Here is a 15868-nt window from a genome sequence, read left to right on the forward strand (position 1 = left end):
TTGCAAAAATGCACGTGTAGAATTTGCTTTATTACAAATGGCAACAACGTGATCATGCCAAGACAAGTTGTGAGTAAAGATGACTCCTAAGTATTTGGCAGAATTGACCTTAGAGAGGAAGTGACTGTTGATATTGTATGTTGAATTTATAGGGGTTTTCTTATAATTTTGTTATAGTCAGCCCGGGTGTTCACACTTTGTCAAATTGAGTTTCATTAGCCACGTGTAGGCCCACTGAACAATGATGTCCAAGTCTTTCTGTATAGTCTAATAATATCTTCTGCACTATGAATCTCTCTATACAAAATTACATCATTGGCGTAGAGTCTGATTTTAGAGGTAACATTACTAGGGAAATCGTTTATATAAAGAAGGAAGAGCAAAGGACCTAATACTGAGCCTTGAGGCACCCCTGATTATAATTTCATTTATTATGTAACTAAAACTACTTCTTTACAATTATAGCCAAACTACGTACAAGAATCAGTTACAACAACAGGTGGAGAAGAAATCAGTGTCTTCACACTACAAAGGCCCACAGTACCTTAAAATCATTTTAGCATTGCTCGTCCATAGAGAAATGGAAAAGTGTTGCAGTATTACATTCTTTCTAGCAAGTTTGGTATAAATCACTTCTTTACTGAACAGTCAACCCTGCTAGTGTGCTCAGCTTCTATGCAAACACTCAATTATAACATTAAAGAGAAAAAATGCTACATATACTATATGCATATACTTTGGAATAATTTATGCAAACAATTCTTTGAAGTTAAAAAATCAACTACCACATCATGCAATATTTGAAAGTTACAATCCTGATTCTAATTACTATGTGTGTATTATCAGTGAAGCCTCTTATATAGGTATAGAATAGCATTGCTACATTTCATTTTCAGTTGACTAAAAAAACTTGTCAGCAACACACTACGTATACACACAACAGTGCTGATTCACAAGCCACTTGATCACCTACTATACTTAAAGATATCAATCACTGTCAAATCTGATCTCTTGCCGTCATCATCTGTCACCATAGCAGCAGCTACCATGACAGTAAAATGTTTATCAAAACTAACTGACTTTATTATTGCATGACATTAGTGTATACTCTGGAACCTTGCTCCAGTGTGACATGTATAAGGCTGTATAGTTGTGATGATCATGCATACTCATGGTACAACACCGAATCCCCAGGGAGCTATTTTGTTTAGATTGAGGTATATTACATATTTATGTGCAATTATAAATGTCACATTAGATGGTCAGTAAGGGTTATTGGCACAGAATACTGCAGATGCAGTATCTATAGTTGGGGTTAGAGTAGACAATTTATACTCTTGGTATAGCTATATACATGACCATAATGATTACAGTATATGCCAAACATAATGGGACACTGCAGATTGTTACTGTTCAGTCACTAGAGAGGGACGAAGGTCAGTAGCAAGGATGGACTTCCCCAACATGCATGCTAGCCAGATCGCTCAATGATAACTAGTTATTATTGGCATGCATGGTTTATTATAGATATTATTTTGTTATTGAGCATAATTATAATACTGCATACCAGTACCATTTAGGCACCAGTCTATTATTCTTGCATAATTTTGAGCATAATAGGTGCCTTGCAGCATCAAGCATAATGCTAGCATAATAGGTAGATTTTGCCATACTGTAAACTCTTATCAGTGAAAAATGTACATTGTGGAAAAAGTTTGACATAACTATTCTAGCTATTTGTAAAGTCTTGATCTTGTGTAGCCATACCACTGCTTTCCTATGTACTGAAAAGGAAAGTATATATTATAGTGGAATGAGTAATTCTAACCATTGCTAAAGTAACTTAGTAACCATTGCTAAGTAACCATATTGTTGCTAGCCATGAGGCATATGTCATTATGGTAACACTAGTTGTCAAGTCAGACATTTACTTATAATAGAAACACACCACATGTACACTATTTTAGCCAATCAAATTAATATTACAAGTTTTTGTCAAGGGACCTTGACAAACAAGTGTAATACTAATTCTATAGGCTAATCGCTTGACGTATTTCAAAATAATACATCAAGGTGCTATTGAGAGTATTATACTGTAACACATTCACTTGTTGTATTAAAAACATAATAGGCTGGTGCCTAGTACCATTATTATACTATTATAGTGATATTAAAAAAATCAACCATCAACTTTCCAATTCACAAAAAATATTAATAATTCCTAGGATTATTTTGCGCTTTCAGTAAGTGTCACTTCTTACCTGTCAATGTATTAGGTTGTATTGCAGCAGTTCCACTGATTGTAAATTTCTAAGCATAAATAACTACAATGCAAATTCACTCATAGTGACTTACTTACAGATAAGCAGTACATCAACTCACAGTGTATAATACATGCAGAAGGAAAAAGTGACACTTTCACCCAGTTGCTGGAGATCTAATAGAGCTAGTACCTATAGCCTTGCCAGCATGACTTTGACTTCATGTATTCAACTATATAATCTGCAATAGGTAATAAGCAGGATAGCCAAAGGTATAGATTTGGGTTGGGCCCATAAAGCTAGGAAGCTGGTAGTAGCTAAAGGTGCAATTGTATAAAATCAACTTTCATTTGTGTTGGGTTTTAAAAGGGATTAGCTTTTTCCTTACTTTCTCCATCTTTCCACTGTCCATATAGCTAGCTTACTTAAGTTATAGAATTAGAGATTTCCTGCTAAAGTTGTGCCATAATATCATACCTATTCAGATCACACAGGTATTTTATGCAATTTTGAATGTGTTAGTGTTATTCAGTAGTGTCAAGTCATCTATAAAGCTCCACGTGTGACTCAAAATGGAGCAAAGACTGTCACTGTGAGGTCAAGTTAGATATAAGAAGCTAGCATCATGTTGTCATGGTAACTGCTATCATGGTGATTACTATATGACTGGTAACCCACTAAACCCAGCAGAAGGCCCAGGGAAGCAAGGAACAACACAGTAAACTTCATGCTTTGCATTGACAGATTCACTCACAGTATACCTGTCACATTCACCAACAATGGCATTTTCATTTTCTTACAGACTACAGCTAGACAAATTTACTCATAGTAATATATACTAGTTACTTGTCAGGCAATGTCAGCAACCACCTTAACTTTGCACTACCAGGAGCTTGGCACTTATAAGCTCTAGCTTGACACTGTCAATGTTGAGTAAATGCCCCTTAATACACAACATCACAACTATAATGTCACTGTGAGTTGTAGTGTTTTATTGCTCATGTAGCATTGAAGATGGCCATTCTTGCTGCTGCATCTACTTACAATGACTGAACATAAAATTTAAAAGCCTGTGTACCATACACAATTTATATTTGTGGCATACACCATATATATGCTATGATTGCTATCTACAGTTTGTCTGAGTTCTTTATATTACAATGGAATCTGTTAATCAGGACATTTGAAAATAAGGACACCTGTGTAATCTGGACACTTGGTAATGGTCCCAAATTAAAGTATCCCTTAGCATGTAAACTGACCTGGAAAATGAGGACACCTTGATAATCAGGACATCTTGATAATCAGGACACTTTTGGTTGGTCCCAAGATGTCCTTAATATACAGGTTTCACTGTATACTATCTACCATATCACTGTATGCCTACAGCCCTATTATATCATTGCATATTATAATTTATATGATACTCAATATGCAAAACCACTGCTTTTTTTAAACCATCACAAAACTATTTAAAAATATTTTTCGTATATTTACAGTGAAACCTATATATTAAAGACACCTTGGGATCAACCAAAAGTGGCGTGATTATCAAGGTGTCCTCATTTTCCTACATGCTAAGGGATACTTTGGGACCATTACCAAGTGTCCAGATTACGCAGCTAGCTAGGTGTCCTTATTATCAAGTGTCCTGATTAACAGTTTCCACTTTAGCGGTGTTGCCCCCAAAATTAGTCAAATCGTGCACTTTTTCATACTTTTTAATGAAAGCATGAAACTTTCCATATAAATAGTATTCCTCATGACATGTATTTTTGATATAGTGCCATCGCAGATTTGACCTTTGGTGACCTTTTATGGCCATTTTTGCCCAAAACTTTTATCATTTCTGTCTTTATCTCCCTAAGGCATTAATTGACATGTTAAAACATGCACCATAGTAAAGGTCTTCTTGAATGTAACGACTTGGTTTTTATTTGAAGTTAATAAGTAATTCCGTTTCAAAGTTATGATGGCTTTAAGCTGCAAAATTCTACTGAGTTTACCTACCCTTGGGGTGTAAATTACCCATGGGGAGGTAAAATATCTCAATATTCATGAGTAATATAAATGATCATAACTCTGGAATGAAACCATCTATTAACTTCAAATATAAACTAGGTTGTTTCATTCAATTATTGTGGTACCTGTTGTAATGAGTTAACTAATGCCTCAGTGAGATAAAGACAGATTTCTGGGAAAAAATGGCCATAAAGGTCACCAAAGGTTAAATCTGTCAAATCCATATAATAATGGTGACTGATCAAAGGTTAAATCTATATCAAAATATTATGTCATGAGGAGTACTACTTATGTGGAAAGTTTCATGCTTTTACGAAAAAGTGCATGATTTTTGCGCTGCTAGCTATACTATTTTACCTAGTTAACAACAAAATAAAATTTTTGACTGGAATGAGCCTTTGTTTTGATTACAAAATAAAAGTTGTTATTGATGACTCCCATACAATACAATTAAATTTTATTTTCAGGAATATCACATATTCCTACATTTACATTTCTGGAAATAAACCTCAAAGGAATGTCACTATGTTATGCATATGTATGAAATTATTAAACCCAGGGAACATAATAAAAATTGTTTTGTACAGTAGTAGTGGTAGCCACCAACTTATCTGCACCTTCATGGCGGCCAGCTTGCGTATTGATTAAACACAAACTACTGAAACATGTAATGAGTACATAGCAATATACACATTAACAAAATTAATATTGAAAGGTTCCTTGGAAATTGATCATATATTATTATTATATAAACACACTTGTATAATACAAACAATAGGATGCAATGTAGTTACAAAGTGTTGGTTTGTCTATATCACTCTGCACAGATCATATCAAGATGTTTAGCTAACTGTTATTAGCTGTGTTGTGCTTTTATGATAATTGCTACCATGGTGATGATGTTTGACAGCAGGTGATCTCAAAGCCCAGCAGAAGTTGGGTGTGGTTGGCACATTTCACAATTGTTTTGTTGTAATAATCATATAGTGTGTTGTTGTCAATGACAAGTTCTTTGAGAAATAGGACATGCACGAAATGGATCAAGTCCTCAATTTGCAAGCAATGCTTTTCTAGTCCTTTATTCGAGTTAACTTTGGGAAGCTTCACTGATAACACACCTACCATTAACTGGAGGTTTAGTTCATCCTATAAGAATGTATAAACTTTAGCTTGTATATATTGGTTTCTACACATTTTTACTTTTGAGCTAGACACCTTTTTACCTAATGAGGACATCCTCTGCACATGCATTGTATATAGCACAAATGAGCAAATGATTGTTGGACCCAAAGTGTTCAATAAAGGTTCCACTGTACTAGGTAAGGCTAAACTGCTTAAGATGCAAGTGGACCAGCCTCATATTATAGATGGTCTGTCTACTGTTGTATACATGTATATACCCATACAGTTGTGCTTTGTGCTGACATACTGGGAATCACTGTGTTTAGTGCGACTGTGTGCATCTGTAAGTCACGTCAGGAGCTACAGTTTATTATGCATTTTGTTTCCTTTCTAACAGATTTCATACAGTTGTTTCATTATTATTTGTGCCTTCAGTTTTAGCCAGCAAAGAAATTCATCACATATAACTAGTGCCGTACCACTGCACACAGAGCATTGCATGGCTAAAATCTTCATAGTACTGGTAATACTAGTACTGAATCTTATGAAATTACTATTAATGCAGTGCAACAAGCTTAAGAGTGGTATTAAATCCAAATTTTGCTGCTGCTTGCCAAGCAATGGTTATTAGGATGTGGTTGGTAAGGTAATAGCAAATGACTCAAAGTAGTATCCTAGCAACAGTTGTTAGATACCTACCAAAATGGTTGCCTTAACAATCGTGACCATGCATGAAGACCACACTGCTAGGCAAAAGTATTTTAGCCATGTAATTGTAGCAACTTTAAACAGGCTGCAGCTACAGGACCTGGTATCCTACAGACCTTCAACTGTAAAGCCTTAGTAAATAAAATAAATTGTTGCTAAGCAACAAACACAATTAACACTACAGCGTAACACAGATTCTAGCCAATGAAAATTGTAATTACAATTGCATACAGTGAAACCTGTATAATACCTTGGGACCAACCAAAAGTGTACATGTCCTGATTATTATCAAGGTGTCCTCATTTTCCAGGTCAGTTTACATGCTAAGTGATACTTTGGGATCATTACCGAGTGTCCAGATTACACATGTACAGGTGTCCTTATTTTCATTTGTCCTCATTAACGGGTTCCACTGTACTTGCAGATAGCTGATTACATGATACCTGTTTCACTGCTCCCCATCTGTATTACAGCAGTGAAATTCATGGTATATAGTTCAAAGGAAGATTGGGGGAGTAAGTTTTGAGTGCTGAAGTATGCACATGTATTAACTAGGAGCTGGTAGGAGCTTCATTGCAATTATAACTTAAGTATAATATTATATATTGCTAGAGTCAATGAAAGATGAAGAAATTAAAGCAGGCAAATTCCTTGTGTATAGAGGTAAGGCTTAATTTGAATTGAGGTTAGATGACATAAATCATTCAAAATCATTGCGAGTTGGTGGTTGAATACAATCTACCTATTATATTGGCTAACCAATAACATTGTATTCGGTGATCAACACCAGAGTACTATAATGCATGAGTATCATCAGTTCATCTATGAAGTCCCACACGTCACACTGGAGTAACTCTGAGCAAGGTTCTGAAGTACATCACAGTAACCACTGCCATTTTCAGGACAATAAAATAAAGTAAATGGTTAACACACCTAAGCTGTGTGTGATTATGCTCCATTCATAGCAAATAGAGCCTGTTTGGTAACATTTTACACTTCTTTAGATTGACTCCATTCCTGCAATGCAGCCTCATTGGTCGTCATCAATACTGACTTACTTTTGACAACACTAAATTTGTGCTATTATAATGTTATAATTGAGTGTTTGCATAGAAGCTGAGCACACTAGCAGGGTTGACTGCTCAGTAAAAGAAGTACTTGTGACTGGGCCTGCAAAAATAGGGCATGTGGGCACATGATTTTTGCCTACTTTTTCAAACTTTCATCACTCATAACTTTACCATTGTGCTATGGCAATGCACTTTTTAGATGTTAGTTAGCATTTAATTGGCTTTATTATGCAAGTTACAGAATGCAAATATTCTGATCCAATACTGAGTTATGAACTGTAGAGTGACAGTGTGTAGTTTGTGCTCACATGCCCTGTTTCGCAGGCCCGGTCACAATTTATACCAAACTTGCTAGAAAGAATGCAATACTGCAACACTTTTCCATTTCTCTATGGATGAGCAATGCTAAAATGATTTTAAGGTACTGTGGACCTTGTAGTGTGAAGACACTAGTTTCTTCTCTATTACGTAGTTTGGCTATTGTAAAGTAGTTTTAGTTACATACTAAATGACATTATAATAGTTGCATAAGTTTAGGTATTTGTTACACAGTAATAGTAGCATCGCAAACTCCTGTCCGACTAGAAAATGTGCCAACTGTATCTGTTACCTGTGGAGGTTGACAAGATCACATGACCAGAATTAAATGATTGCTAACCTTGATGGAATTGTCCATATCTCAACATCTAACAGAATGCATAACTGCAACTTGCCTGCAATAGTATGCAGTGACTGTTAATATTACACACTGTATGAAAACACACACACCTGAACACTATGTAATCTCTAATGTCAACTTAACCATGGTCACACATGATTGACACACGGCGGGTCGGGAACACGATAACACCTGTGTTGATATATACAGTCACCAATGCATTATATACCATCAAATACTACACCATACCAATGCATAAATATAGAGTACATAACATGAGGGATGATAAAGACTATGACTTGTGTGGCCTGGTGTCTACCGCCCCCAACACAACTGATGGTGAGTACTTTTGCATCCCAGTAATAACAGTAATGCATTACAATAGCTTTCAAAGACCCAAGGATCTCTCCCTGGTAAAACATTTTTACAGTCATTATCAAACAGGTAGTGCTGCTTAAGTAGGGATCGCCCCAAAAGTCACGTGCGTCATCCAAAATGTTGCCTTTTAAAAATCATCCTAGAGACATGATACGTAATGAAAATTACCTTTATGGAATAGCACTATATAGTTCTTTTAACATGAAATACAGCATTAAAAATAACAGAACAATCACAGGTGGTTGGATATAGACTTTTTGTTGATTGTCTAAATTGAATTTTATTTTGCTCTGTCTGACCATAGTCGTAAGGCTAGAGACCAAATGAAGCAGCGCACGGCCATCATTTCATGCCACAATAGCAAGCTCACCAGAGGATGTGCCTTTTGGGGTTCCGACAAGTGTGTGCCTTCTGAGCCTTGCCTTTCCCTTTATCTTCAATCAGACTGGTTGTCTTCCTTCTTTGTAGAGGGAACCATATTGATGCATTACTTTTCCATATCCAACACTTTCTTTCAGCAGCATATTTAAGTACCACAAAATCTGAGAGAAGAAAGTGCCTACAGTGTCACACCCACCACAATAGCCAAGAGAATTGCATACCATATTAAAGCCAGGCTCAAATATAAACGCTGGATCCTAAATGGAGGCCAGGGTGTGCTACCTTAATATAAGGGGTGGTACGAGATTACAATAGCTTAATTTGTAAAACAAAGCTTACTACAAGCAAGAGTACATAAAGAGGAGGGAGAGTATCAACTGCACTATATGCTGTGAAAAATGAGACCTGGAAAGCAAACATCGAGGTTTCATTGTGGTCAAAACTTCATCATAGACCCAATATTATAGTCTACCATAGGCTCTAAAAATCATGATTTCATACAAAATGTCATTCAAGATTTCATCATGGTCGCCATTTTCTGCCTCAACAGTTCTACTAGCAAAAGTGGCAAGTCTAGTTGGAATTTCTGCCATTGCCATTCCATCCAGATCATCTGTTAAAACTTTTAAGGTGCTAAACTCAGCAATATACAACAGTCAGGTTTACGAGAAGAAACAAAGGTATACGGGATACTTTATGGGCTCATTTTCACAGAGCTTATAGTTCAGTTTGACACTCTCCTTCCCCATTATATACTCTTGCTAAAAGTAAAGGCGTCTATACAAATAAATACAGCACACAGTTATGTATGCCTCCTACCTAGTTGACTGGGTCACCTGCACACTATACTCAGGTGCTATGATTTAGTGACTGCAAATTCTCCTGGATGTCAGGACTGGCACCCTACAAGAGGCTGTACTAAATATGACTGCTGAGTGAAGGTGTGGCACCCAAAATTTCACCTGAATATCACTTGTCGTGTGAAACACGGGCAGTTGGGATCAGCAATATCCTTGTAAATATAGCCGGTGGGGCAGGTGGTTCAAGTGAGTGTGCGTGTGTGGGTATGGTATGTAGAAGAATGAAAACATACTACAGTGTCAGAAAGAAACATTTACAAATGATATAATTGGAATTGCTATTACACAAGGGGCCTGCGAGGAGGCTAAATGTATTGCAACCCAAAAAAGCTACAATCAGATCATGGGATGCTAAGGTTTAAGATACCACATGCACATTTATGTACATTTACAGCTACCATTCAGACTACATGTGTACCCAAATAACTAAGTGATTCCTTACCAAAGTGATGTTCCTCTGTGATCTGTAGAGCCCACTACAGGTCCTCACGATCTCATGTGATCAGACTCTACATGTAATCTTCAGGTAATGTCTGATTCTGTATAAGGAATACGTGTCAACATCTTAGTACTGCTTTAGTAGGGGTCTAGGGATGTGACAAGAAATTCCTACTAGGCAGGTCACTTTGTACACAAATGACACATTTAGGGATGTTGATTTAGAACGGTGACCCTACTACACATGTAAGGTACCACAATGAGTGTTTTATTGTATGCATTACATAGTATCTACTACTATCCAACACATTACATGGCTTTACTTGTATTGCTAAAGATAAGTGCTAAATTATCTCACTTTGTTTGATCGACAAAATTGTTCTTGATACGAACACTAGGAAGCCCACACATAAAAAGCAAAGCCTAGAGTTGTTACACACAAGATCATTCCTTGACGCTAGTTGAGCATAAATTATATTTAATCCTCTGAGATACAACATACTAGCCAATGCTGGCAAATACTCCTAGGACAGCGATAGTGTCTCATAGGGCAGGAGTCCAACAGGTGAGGGTGCAGGTACTAAAAGTCTTGTGAGACACGAACATTTGGTTCTCAGTTACAGAGCCTGAAATTATGGTCAGACATCTGCCATTTTCTGACCATTTCTGGCCAACGCCTGAACACCTTTAGGAAATTTTTGTACAGTACTATTTAGTATGTCCGACCAAACAGCAGGACCTGTCAGATCATTTCCAAAACACAATTTCAAGCCCTGCATTTACATGAGTGGGCTGCTTTTCCAATGTCCCAAATTAAACATAGCTTGAGCAACCACAACAACATCAACTGGAAATCACTGACACATGAGAACATGTCACGGTATACTTCCACCCATGTAAGCAAACTATTTTATTGTACAAACAGCCAGTGAGAGCACTCTATAAAACCTGTAGTAAAGTTACAGACGCCATGAAGTGACAACAAACCAGACATGGGGTCAAGTACATTTAAGAGTACTTAAGTAAAGTACAAGTACTTTTGAATTTTCCAAGTACAAGTACTCCAGCGGCAATCAAAAGAGTACTTAAGTACAAGTACATGCTGGAAGTACTTAAGCAAACTACAAATACATTAAAGTTTTGCAATAGCAAAATATATACTGTATTCAGTGTATTGTAGTATGTAAGCGTGCCTAGGGGTGTTGGTACTTCCAGGTTTTTGTCAACCATTATCTCTCTTAAACTTGTAAAATGCACTGACTTAATCAACAGCATTGCTTTTGTTTGCCAGAATGCTATGACATCATTATCGTGGCTACAAGATAGCGTACAAACTATGTACAATGTTTGCAGTACTTACACCCCGTACAAGTACTTAAAAGTACTTTAAGTACTCAAGTACATACAAGTACTTAGTAAAGCACTTGAGTATAAGTACAAGTACATTGGGGAAACTAAGAAAGCACTTAAGTAAAGTACAGTACAAGTACTTTCAAATCTGTAATTAAGTGTACTTGAGTATAAGTACTCATGTAATTGGCCCCATGTCTGCTAAACAAACTACATATGTTTGAGGGGGTGTTTGGTGCCCCTGAGTAGCCGTACAGTACATCCACAGCACATGATCCTCAGGTAGACTGTACTGGAGCAGTGCGAGTGAACTTTGTTGCTCAGACAAACACATCAACACCAACAACTGGACATCACTGACACGTATGAAAATATGTCACACCACATTGCCAATCTCTGGTATAAATGATTGAATACTAACAATGATAGAATTTGGCCAGGGATCAAGAGTATTGTGTAGTACTATAGCATGGTGAACAGAGCCTATCAAAACTCATAAATTTATGACTGGGGGGAATAAGGTATTGTATAATCCAGCTGTACATTGCGTCATGTAACAATTTAGAAATGGCGCTTGGCCTTTGCCAAACTGGAAATCCCTTGTTTGTCTCCTTTTTTTTTTGACTGAGGACAAAAGATTACATCACATATTGGAGTAACACCTCTGTGACAAGTAAATGATAGTCTGATCCTTGTAGAGTGCCACACTCAGTGGCGGGAGAGTTTACATCAATTTAAATGCTCCTCTTACTACAAATCTAGCCCACATTGTAAGAAAAAGCTGGTAAGCTAATATCACTGGATATGTCATTACAGGTAGTATAGTGATCCAGCCACACGAGATCTACACCACACACTACACAAGCGGTGCGTTTTATTTAGAGAAAGTAGTCTAGTATTTATTTATTATTTATAACAATTATCTCAACTTGTTTACTTTTGCTACTTACTTTCAATCCATTCACCTGTGTGTGCTGATCACTTCAGCTCCTAGCGAATCGAGCCAGGTGGCCAGGCCTACACACTGTCACGTACGATAGTAATCCGCGAAAAATTTTAATATTTACTGCTGACAGGTAAGAACTCGCTCGACGTGGCAACAAACCAGGTCAGCAGTTAAACGTTCCATTGTGCACCCTTTGTTCATTCTATCCAGTTAGGGTCGATTCACTCCTCTGGCAAAATCAATCAAACTGCATTTCGACAATTGGAATTCACCAATTCCAATGTACAAAAACCAAAACGGAAAATAAGCGCTTGCGCGCCAAGCACTTATTCTTTTCCGTTTTGATTATTATACATTGTAATGGCCCAAAAGTACACGGACCCTTCTTTAACAGCTTTGCAATTTTTGCTTAACCATTGGTGATGGGTGTGGCCAACAAACTAATTAACTTGAAGGCCTTTGCGTATCTAGTGTCTCAAGTGGTATTCTCTATGGTAAAATGATCCACCTTGTGATAAGCGGCTAGTTTACTGTAGACGATGCAATTATGATGAATTCTTGTGCAAAAGTGACAAAATGTAATGTAAAAGCGATGAATTCAATCACACATATACATGCTTCACACATGAAATATCACATCAGATCAATAAAAGTGTTCATGACCCCCTGACCACTCAAAATCTCCGGGCCCTGACCCTGTACTGTCACTACAAAATGTGGGTTGGCTTGGCAGTATATGAAACTGTTTTGTTGCTGGCTTGGTGTTGCAGAAACACACAACCTTGGACCTTACAATTAGGATAATTCACTAGTTTTTCACTTTAATCCATAAAGGTTTCAGAAGAATCGTAAACATGTATTATCACAGGACACCATTATGTCTAACCTTATGTCATATGTAATAGCCCTGACAATCTATAAGAAACATTGGAAGTCATGTGAAAATAATAGATGTGATTCAGACTTCCGGACGTATGAATTTTTGTAACTTGACTTCGGAGACTGTGTAAAGAAACAGTGAAGGATGGAAGCAAGAGTTCATAATATTATGAACTCTTGATAGATGCTTGTCAGTATTATATATAAACATATAAACAAAGATAATCCAGCACTATATTTTGAAGAAAAGTCAGTGACTAAGTATGCTTTAGTCGCCAAAAAGATTTCGGTCAAATTTGAAATTCATCCCACCAGCCCAAATTAAGCTACAATACTCCTCAGACAATAATATTATGGGTATGTTATAGTGTTTAAAGACATACTTGTTCAGTGTCCAATTTGCAGTGGTGGTTTTCGAGATGCTAATAGAGCACCCAATGTTTTATACATCCATAGTGACCTAAGTTCTGTAAAACATCATGGCTATTGACGGACGTGAGTTTAAATGTAATGGCTTTCTGTAAATATGTGTTTCCAGATTCTTCTGAAACCTCTATATAAAATGGTGATCAAGAAGGAAAAATATTGATGATCACAGTTCATTACTCCAGTTGAAAGTGCATCACCGATCATCAACTGGCAGTGTGGAAGTGACTACCAATTGCAGAGTGACCTCAATCTGATGATGCAAACTTTCAACATGAGTACTGTATATCTACCTGGAATAAAAGCAGCATAGTAGCGGTAGTCCGCCACAAACTTGGCAGCGAGTGATCGTCTGGTAGCTCAGGTAGCTAGCCGACTCAGTTTATTTTTGCGTAGGCGCCTCAAGTGATGGTGAAGTGACTCTATATTGACAAGGAATCGTACAGTAGATAAGATTTCACATACTTGGAATCACAACTAACCTTGCTGTACTCACATGATTCGATGTTCCATCCCGTGTTCCATTTAATTGTCACCATCCCTATAACACTCACGTGAGGATGCTATCGACAGCTGTTAGCAACGGTTTGGACATACGACGTTGAGTCGAATATTCACAAACGGAGGTTGTTGAGTAGGGCTGTACTTAAAAGTTGTCGGAGCTGGTGGTGCATGGTGTAGGCCGGTGTTGGACTGAGCATAGATACTACAGATCTATGGACTGAGCGGCTCTGCCGCAACTGAGTTGAACCATACCAGATTATTCGGTTTGTTTCATTATACTGATAATAATTTCTTGCTTGACTAAACTTTTTAGCAGGCGGCTACATACTGCAGTCAGTCGACCATGAACTGTACGAAGGCGCTCCGCAGGCTCCTGTACCGGCGGCTCAGGGGGCCGGTTCAATTAACTGCCATTCTCTCAGTTCCGGCGGCCGGGGTTTACATACTAGCACTGATAACAGTGGTAACTATGTTACTTGCAGTGGCTTTTAGTTTTTATATAGGTATGCTGACAGAAAAGTGTTGACAGAAGTGACAGGTCAGGATGAAGTGACACCATAGATAATACACGTAATAAAGGATTGGCAACGCACATAGCAACTATTAGACAATCCTCGTTACGGTCGCGTGACCTATTATGTAACTTATGCGCGTCTATCGTCATAGATACGGCTACCCCACAGAATGAATACTCAGCTTTATCGTTCCCAGTGCTGTTATTTCGCTATCCAGTAGTAGAGAGGAGCTACTCATGTAACCCAAGATGTAACCAGTATCGATTGTAGTGAGCTATCAACTAGCGGATTTTGGGCGCTGGCAGCAACTTGGTGAGTCGTGGGGTTGGAGTCTTATTTACTGTGGCACAGGAATATCGAATCCTATGAAAAATTCGATGCGCTCCTGGTAGCCAGCTGCAGTAGGTCATAATAAGGATGGGCTATGTAAACCAGGGTTTAAGCCGATTGGCTGTTCGTAATAGGGCTTCAGCAGCATACTACCTTATGTATCCAGTTTCAATGTGTTTTTTTTTTTAATGGACTGATGGATATTGTGTGTATATTGGGCATTTGTTTCCCCAGTAAACACCAGGTACCCACTGATGTTGCTATGACAGCTCACCAGGTCTCCAACTGTATACAGCTGGAGCAATATGAGTAAAGTTTGTTGCTCAAGGAATCACCAGATTGGCATAACTGGGAATCAAACCTGGAACCTTTCAATTACCAGGCCAGTGCTCTAGCCACTTGGCTATGCTGCCTCACTGTCCTTGTCTCAACTTTGTGGTCATTGTGTGACTTTGGGTTCTGCGACTTCTCCCTTTGAGATCTAGACTTGGACAGTCCTGTGGATTACTAGACCTGTCCCAGGAGGATTCTGCACAAGATTCTAGTGCCTGAGTGGTACACAGGCATCCCAGTGTTGGTTTGCTGGGTGGCAATAATTGTTTCACACAACTTCCGGCTTAGGCTCTGTGGGTGTGTGTGTGTGTGTGGAGGACAAGAGTTCAACACTCCATTCTATTTCGTCATGTTGTTCACATGTGATGTGTTGTTTCATTAGGCCATGGTATGTGTTGTATTGTGCGGGAATTCCAGGGGTCGGTCACTCAGAAAATCCTTGAAATTTGGCTATCAAAATTGCAGCAAGTTTTAATGGTGATATGTCAGAAAATAAATCTCCTTTTATACCTGGGGCTAATTGTTTGTAGGAAACCATACCAAGGGGCCATATTTACTCCAGAAGCCATGGTAGATCTTGCAATGGCTGGTGTTTTAGGTATGTGGAAAGTATTCAAAAAAAATAATTGACAAATTTCTGAACTTTGATCAATATTTCACTGAGTGAGAGACCTCTCGACCAACATC

General features: G+C 37.8%; 1 long non-coding RNA gene across 1 annotated transcript; it reads right to left on the minus strand.

Moving 5' to 3' along the window:
- Window positions 1-7642: 7642 nt before the first annotated feature.
- On the minus strand, window positions 7643-12470 carry LOC136238126 (uncharacterized). Its single transcript, XR_010692769.1, has 5 exons — window positions 12199-12470; window positions 9903-9999; window positions 7952-8033; window positions 7842-7896; window positions 7643-7793 (listed from the first exon to the last, which is right to left on the minus strand). It is a non-coding gene; the product is annotated as an uncharacterized lncRNA (long non-coding RNA).
- Between the last annotated feature and the right edge of the window lie 3398 nt (window positions 12471-15868).

This window comes from Dysidea avara, chromosome 11 (assembly GCF_963678975.1).
Source record: "Dysidea avara chromosome 11, odDysAvar1.4, whole genome shotgun sequence".
Lineage (NCBI taxonomy): Eukaryota > Metazoa > Porifera > Demospongiae > Dictyoceratida > Dysideidae > Dysidea > Dysidea avara.